We start from the raw sequence: 8,637 nt of genomic DNA, 5'->3' as shown, positions 1-8,637 counted from the left end.
CATGAAACATCAGTGAAAGCGATAAAATATTGATTAAGAACGGAGGCTCAGGGGTTTATAAATGAACGTTTGCTGTTATTCTATAGGGCATGATGTAATTTGTCTGTGTCATTTAATTATTTAAGCGATTTCTGCATCGCACCGGCACCATTATGTAGCGTATTTAAATGATTAAGATGTTATATCTTTATTTACCTCAGATTTAAGAAGGGGCACCACTTCCTGTTAAAGGAAGAAAATAACTTTAATGGTATAAGTTAATTAATTAATCAGTCAGTTTCATATCTTGAAAGACGTAAGTTCTGGAAATGTTAAACAAGAAAACACACAGACAAAGTCCTGAATTTTATGTGTAAAATTTAATATAAAAAGGGGTAAACAATAAGGAATAGATGAAACAGATAAAGAATATGATTATTATGATCAGGATAATGCAATTATAATGTATGGTGACATTATATATTTAGTAATGAGATAAGACTCGGTATTGTTTGAATGACTTAATCAGAAAATGGACAAAAAGAGAAAGTTGATAAAGGAATTTTGGGATTCTATTTGGATTTAAAGGAGGGCTCTGAATAGACACGACTCAAGACTCAATCTTCCAACACTCCTTGCCACCAGCAGTCTTACTCTGAGATGTGTTCAATTGAACTCCGCCGGCTGGTCCTGCGTTTCAGTCTCTGGCAAGCGGTTCTTTTCAGGCCCAGAGAGGTCCACGGGCCAGATTAGATGCCTTGACACCTTGGTCGGAGTGTGCAGCTGGGATAGAGATTGTACGTCGGTTCAGCCTTCATCTCAGAAGCTCCAAGAGGATCCAACAGGAAAGAAATTATTAAAGAGTCTTTTGATACGCCGATTTCCAATTCAGAGTAACCGGATGGCCATCTAGATGAATCCAAATTAAGGAATTGGCATTCAAAATTGAAGAGCAAAGACTTTGGAGAAGAAAGTTCAAAAACCTTGCTTCAGCCAGAAAGAATTGATGTTCTAAAAATTGTGCGTGAAAAAGAAAGTTCGGCAGAGAGTCGTCTCTACGGCACAAACTTAAAAGAAGTGATTTGGACCGAAGTCCGAAGAGAAGCGAGCAAGAGCTGAAGCTCTAAACTTCAAGAAACCAAAACTAAAAAGAACCCAAGATCTGAGCTGAGTGTGAACTCTTATCACCTGGATGGGAGGAGGGGGGTCTGCAGGCAAAGAGGGGTGCCGCCCACGGGTGACTCCCATTCTGACCGGAGGACAATTGTTTAAACTAAACCGAGTTTACTCAATAAGATTAAGAATAAGAATCTAAACATATATACGTCACCATACATTCATTTCGATATTATTTCTATCAGATCCACGTTGATGTAGGTTCACGTCATATATTTAGACAAACATTTCTATCAGATTCATGTTGAGATGGAAATCACACCATCTGGGAACATCCTCAGTTAATCCCAGCCTGTAGGTGAACAAAAACATGTTATACAGTCAGCATTCTTAATAAGACATATTAATAAAGTAGTAAAGTTGCTGTCTTTAAATAACACCTTCTATAGCTAATATCAAAGAGTATGCTTTATAACACGTCTAAATGTATAATTATGAAGATTACGTATTCATGGATATTCTAACACTAGATGGCAATAGCGCTCCACGTCAAATTCCTATTAAAACTATACTATAACTCTTATTACTGTTCTGAAGATCAGATTTTGAGTTTAAAAAGATGATTATAATACATTCAATGTGACAATTACAAATATCTAGATGAAGAAAGACATAAATGTTCATTTGATGCAGAATTGAACGCTGTGGTTTAATTCAGCTCTTCAGCAGTCCTTCAACAGATGGTCAATTTTACGACTTTGCAGAGACTGGTTTCGGTCACAGTTCATGTCTTTGGGGTTAATTCGTAGATAGCAGAGTGTTCTGTTTCCGCTTGGTTGTTTATTCCAGGTGTTGTAAAAGTTCAAAACATCCTGTCTGAGAGGGATACTTAAATCATTGATCAGTTCCTTTGTTCCTTGGTAAAAGTAATCAACATGTTAATCCACAGTCCTGAGTCCTGCAGGAAGAGAGTTGTAAACGTGGCTGCCGATAACGGCTACACAATAAATCAACAAATCATAAGTGTTAAGCAGAGAGATGTACACACACAGTCATCAATGATCCTTTATCCTGGTTTTAAATCTTCAGTGCAAACTAAAAGCTTGATTTGTTATTCTAATGTTAGTCAATACATTTGAAGAGTGTATGTCTGCAGCCCTGGATGCTCTCGCCTGGTGGCCTGAAGCCGTGCCCGCTGAGCTTCTAATTTTCAAAATAAAGCTCTGGAAATCATGCAATTGAATTGTCACGTGATACAAACATACTAGGTGCTTATGCATATACATTCAAGAGTAAATAAAAAATAAGCAATTTCCAATTCTTTTGTGCTGTATATGCACTCTAATTGTTGTGTTTCTGGGGTTAGCGTATATTATTATTATAGACGATATTAGCATTTGTAACTGCGTTAGCATTTAATGTGTTTTTCAACAAATTTAAGCTAGCTAGCGAGTTTTATGGTTTACCCACTTTCGTACATTCAAGACTAAATACATTTTTTTTGCCATTCTTGTGTTCTGTATATGCACTCACACATGCCCTTGTCTTCTTTTGGTGCGGTGGTAATGTTTGAATTAATGCACGAGTTTGGAAACTGCTTCTTGACCCAACGCACTTGCCGTTGTATATTTCGGGAGGAGCGGGTGCCACATCACATGAGACAAGAAAGCGCCAGGTCTGCAGCCATACCCGTCTCGGCGACGTTAAGGACAAACTCTCCTTAGCCTCAGCTTTGGACCCCCTCTTCAAGGCCCTCCCCTTTTCTGTCTGATGAAGGTCATGAGGATACGATTACTCGACTAATCACTGAGGCATCGAGAACTAATGAAAACTAGGCAAGCCCATATACATAAAATTAAATGAAGATATTGACTCTCTGTGCACACAAATAGGATATGTTAGTTGTGTTTTTCTTACAGTACGGTTCCACTGGTTCTGACAACGGATAGCTTCTCAACGCTTTCTATTCATTTCCTTTGGAGAGCCGGAGAGGCAGTCCAGAGCTCTATTCCCTCCATATGAGTCCAGGGACCGCCCAGACTAGCCGCACGTTTATCCAATCAGGTGCATTCATTGAGGCTATGTCACCTATTGCGTAACCTACAGAGAAAAACTTGGCTATCAAGAAGAGGTCCAGGAGAACATCGGAACAAGCCAACCCTGAAGCATTGGTTGTCAACAGTCTACGGCTCCGTTACTTTTTACTGCATGTTTTCTATTTGAGATCGTTTATTTCCAGATCAGACACGAAGTGAGAAGGATGTGGGTACAAGACACGATCTGTAGGTGGCAAATACTACGGGGAATATCAAACATTTGGAACTGACAACTTGGGTACATGGAGCTGCGGTAGAAAAAAGGCGGAACGCTTGGAAAAAGGGTTGTAGTGCCTGAAGAGTCAGAATCCTCTTTCTACACACCTCCATTCATTGCTTCCTCCGTCATCCACCCACATTCATCTCACACGCCAATGAAAAACAGCCACAGTGCCGCAAAGTCTGAATCCGTCCTCCAGGAAGGGCATTTGTACAGGTGCAAGTCACCAGTGATCGAGGCAGAGAGTCATTTAAAGAAAGTCAGTGAAGGAGAAGTGTTACCTCGGCATAGAGCGTGTTTGAAAGTCCATGTTATATCCATTTTGTGTGACATCTTCGTCGCTGGAGGTCCGTTGCTGTCAGGCCGATTACCTGTTGGATTTGTTTATTTCCCTGTTCCTGGCGGATCAGCTGTTCCCTGGAGTCAGGAGATGCTGGTCGCAATGGATCAAAGCCAACTGACTTAACCTACTGACTGACTTAAAAAACTTGTGGCTTTTGTTTTTTTGTGTTTTGATTTTCGCACCACGAAGAGAGACGCTGGTTTTCTTTTGAGTTTGTTTCCTTATTTGTTTTCGAGGCCCGTGGTAAAGTCCAGAGCAGAGTTTTTGTTTTGTACTTGAACATTGAACTGACATGGACTGAACTGTGGGTTGTGGGTGTACCGGAGTGAACTTTTTCGGCACAGGAGTGAACATGCACACACAGTACGCACATTCATTTTGTTTGCAGTGTGGTTGATACCTGTGAAAATATATATTATTGAAATCACATTGCTGTTTTGTTTGATTGTTTTGTGGCTCTTGCTTATGTCCTATTTTGTGCAGGTTGACTATTTTTTGTTAGCATTTAATTTTTATTTGTCAGACTTGACTCTGACAGGCACCCCAAAATTAAAACTTTGTCAAACCCGCTACAAAAAGTGGCACCCCAGATATCTGGATTCACTAAACCCTGGATTTGTGGAAAAAAAATTGCCACACTCTTCTAATTAACCTTCTCAGGAATGGATTTCTTTTCCCCAACACCTGTTGAAATGGCCTCATCAAAGCAAGGCTGCAGTCAAACTCAGCCATTTGCAGAAAAAAAGGACCACACAGTCCTTATTAGATATGGATAAATGTGTGACATTGAACCCTGATCTATCTCAGCCTCTCATTCCATTGGCAGTTCCATCTCAGGAGGAAGTTGGGAATCAGGCTGGTTGTTCATCTTTATGGAAGACTGAATTAATGGAGGAACCAGTTGACACTGATGAAACAATTAAAGCAACTTTGAGGAGCTTGAAAAAACAGTTACAACTTTATTTAGAAATGTCACAACAACATATGAACAACACTTTCAGCACTTACATGAAACTCTAGACAAACAATCAACCATTCTAATTAATCAGTTTGCAGCACATCTTAACTGGCGCTTAGCACACCACCATATAGAGATTTTAAAGGACATCAAAGAGTTCATGAGCCCAGTCGCACAATCAATTGATCACCTGCAGGATGATGTGTGGAAATTGTCGCAAAGCATGGATTCCATGTCCCAGGAATTGGGTACAATGAAGCAAACACTGAATGTATCTACACTTGCAAAAGTCCCTGTTCAAGCAGCACCCAAAAATGTTCAGTTGGAGGAGGCTCAGAGTCAGCGCCTCCAGCCTACTGTACTAACTGATAAGGAAGGTGTGCTTCAGTCTCCTCATGATTCTTCCGTTCTGCCTGAGGTCAGGACAGTTAACCGGAAAATGTCCTGTAAAACTGCAGTTTTGTGCAGAGTCCTCTCTTTCTGGGGAGGGGGAGACTGGCAACTCCATTGCCTTCTTTTCTGCAGAAGCTCCATCAGCCACTGCACTGTTCCACAGTGGTACACAGACCACTTTGGAAGACTCGGACTTGATGCTGAGGGCAGTTCAGGAGTCTCACTTGGAGGAGCATATTAAACCCCAGTTACATAACCTGTTACTTAACAATGTTGATGTGTGTACAACCAAAGTGGGATGCACTGAGATATTGAAACATCAAATCTTTCTCACCAATCCTGTACCCATTCGACAGAAACCCTGTCGAGTCTCCCCTCCTAAACACAAGGTGATGAAGGAACTCATCGAGGACATGCTAAAAGAGGACGTAATTGAACCTTCTTGTTCTGCTTGGGCCTCGCCTGTGGTTCTGATTCCCAAAAAGATAGGGAACCCAAGGTTTTGTGTCGATTACCGAAAAGTGAACGATAACACAGTCACTGATGCTTATCCCATTCCCACAATCCAGGAGATATCGGATAGTCTCTCAGGTGCTGTTGTATTCTTATCACTAGATCTTACTAGTGGCTACTGGCAAGTGGAGATGGATCCAGAGGTGAGGGAAATCACTGCCTTCATATGCCCTCATGGACTGTTCCAATTTAAAGTTATGCCATTTGGTCTTAAGAATGCCCCTGCCACCTTCGAGAGGCTCATGGAGAGAGCATTGGGAGAGCTGAAGGGACTCATTTGTTTTGTCTACTTGAATGATATTATCATCTTCTCTTCGTCCTGGGAACAGCATTCCTATGATGTCCAAGCTGTCCTGGACAAACTCCGGAACGCGGGCCTCTCTGTGAACATGAAGAAAAGCAAACTGTTCAGAACCTCTTTGAAATTCCTGGGTCATCTTGTCTCTGCTACAGGAGTCCATGTTGACCCAGACAAGGTTGAGGATGTTCAGAACTTCCCTGCACCCACCAACCTGAAAGCCCTACAAAGGTTCTTGGGCATGGCTAGGTGGTATCACAGATTCGTCCCCAACTTTTCTCAGATTGCTGAACCACTCAATGCCTTAAAGAAAAAATGAGCAAAATTCAGCTGGTCACCTGCATGTCAAACAGCGTTTAATACCCTGAAACATCACCTGGTAAAACCACCTGTCCTTGACCATCCAAACTTCAATGCTCCCTTTATGGTGTACACCGATGCCAGTGAGATTGGACTTGGGGCTGTGCTTGTTCAGAAATCCAACTATGGAACCGAGGAAGTCCTTGCCTTTGCCTTGCCTAAACCCTGCAGAGAAAAAACTATGCTGCCACCGAGCTGGAATGTTTGGCAGTGGTGTGGGCAGTTGAGAAGTGGAGAACTTACCTTGAAGGCAGACTGTTTACCGTTGTGACTGATCATGCCCCTCTTCTGTGGGTGTTCAAAACCACCAAAACCAGCACACGACTCATCAGGTGGGCACTCCGGCTTCAAGAATTCACTTTCACTGTAGAATACAGAAAAGGAAGATACAACACTGTACCGGATGCCCTCTCCCGAGCCCCTTCAGAATCCATCCATACTTCCCTACCTGGAGGCACTGTGGCTGTTTTTCATTGGAGTGTGAGATGAATGTGGGTGGATGACGGAGGAAGCAATGAATGGAGGTGTGTAGAAAGAGGATTCTGACTCTGCAGGCGCTACACTCCTCCCCCCTTAGCAGAAGCCGACCAAAGGTAAGGCGCAGTAGTTGTCCTACACAGAAACACAGTCCAGGTGGTTGATTAATGTGAGTTTGAATTGTGACCGTAGTCATTGTCAGAGTCATAAGTATTGTCAGAATTTTAATTTTTCTTTTCCTCCATCCTTTATTAGAAGTTGGACAGGAGGTGTCCGCGAACCCAAGGAAGTCCTCTTCATCCGACTCCTCATTCAAGATTTCAAGAATGCGTTTTTTCTCCTGCTCCTCTAGACCCTGAGCAGTCGGATAACAAGGTTTAAGACGGGCAACGTGGACAACTTTTAAGTACTTGCCTGTCTCTTCGAGAACAACTTTATAATTCACAGGCCCAACTTGTTCCACTACCCGATATGGTCCTTGCCATTTTGGGGCTAATTTGGCGGAAACGATTTCTCTGCCTTGGAGAGAGGATGGGCTCTCAACCAGACTCTGTCCTTTTCCCGAAACTCAAGGTCACGTCTGTGTTTGTTGTAGTTTCTTTTCTGCCGTTGACGAGCAGAGTCCAGATTTTTAGAAACAAACGAACAAAGATCTTTTAGCCGTGTAATTTTTGTGTAGCAAGGGGTGTCTGGAGCAGTTTCATGAGGTTCAAACATTGCATCCAGAGGTCCTCTAAGGGAGCAACCAAGATTAAGCTCTGCAGGAGTAACGCCTGTTGACTCCTGGACTGCAGAGTTAATCGCAAACCGAAACTCAGACAGTGATTGTCCCCTACATAGGATGCTATCATTGATTTAAGAACACGGTTCAGTCTCTCTATAAGGTTGGTTTGGGGGTGGTAGGCTGAGGTTAACACATTCCAGGTTCTGCATACAGTTTGGAAAACTGATGAAACAAACTGTGTTCCACGGTCAGACAGGATGTAGTCAGGAATGCCCCACCTGGTCAAGATGTCTTTGACCATGACTTGAGAGATGGTTTCAGCCGTGGCATTTATGATTGGGAACAGTTCAACCCCACGGGAGAAATAATCAACGAAAACCAGGAGATAAACATTTTATTGAGAGCTTTTGGGGAAGGGACCCATTAAATCCATTCCAAGCATTTCCTATGGGCGGTGAGTTTTAGTTTGTTGGAGTTTTCCTGCAAGTTTTCTGTTTTCTGGTTTGTAGAGTTGACACGTTTGACAATTTTTTACATGTTCTCTGGCATCCAAGCTCAGCTTTGGCCAATAGACAAGATGTTGAAGTCTTCGGTAGGTTTTGTGCCTGCCAAGATGTCCAGAGAGAGGATCTTGGTGGAAGTAGTCCAGTAACTGTGTACGGAAGCTAGGAGGTATGTAGAGTTGGTAGATGGTTTTGTATGGGAGGGTGACGAGACGGTAGAGGAGATCATCCATGATGGTGTATGAAGGGTTTGAATTATTGACTTGTCCAGTTTCTACCACTTTTTGATAAAGAACCTGACATTCTGGGTCTTCCTGTTGTGCCTTCCACAAGGGCCTCAATTGAGATGGGAAGCACTTTTGATGGTTTTGGAGAGGCAGATGTGATGGTTGCACACACAGGAAGGGCATTTGTATAGGTGCAAGTCACCGGTGATCGAGGCAGAGAGTCATTGAAAGAAAGTCAGTGAAGGAGAAGTGTTACCTCGGCATAGAGCGTGTTTGAAAGTCTGTGTTATATCCATTTTGTGTGACATCTTCGTCGCTGGAGGTCCGTTGCTGTCAGGCCGATTACCTGTTGGATTTGTTTATTTCCCTGTTCCTGGCGGATCAGCTGTTCCCTGGAGTCAGGAGATGCCGGTCGCAATGGATCAAAGCC

The sequence above is a fragment of the Labrus bergylta genome, chromosome 5 (genome assembly GCF_963930695.1).
Source record: "Labrus bergylta chromosome 5, fLabBer1.1, whole genome shotgun sequence".
Classification (NCBI taxonomy): domain Eukaryota; kingdom Metazoa; phylum Chordata; class Actinopteri; order Labriformes; family Labridae; genus Labrus; species Labrus bergylta.
The sequence above is the reverse complement of the archived record's forward strand: the minus strand, read 5'-3'. Positions refer to the sequence as shown.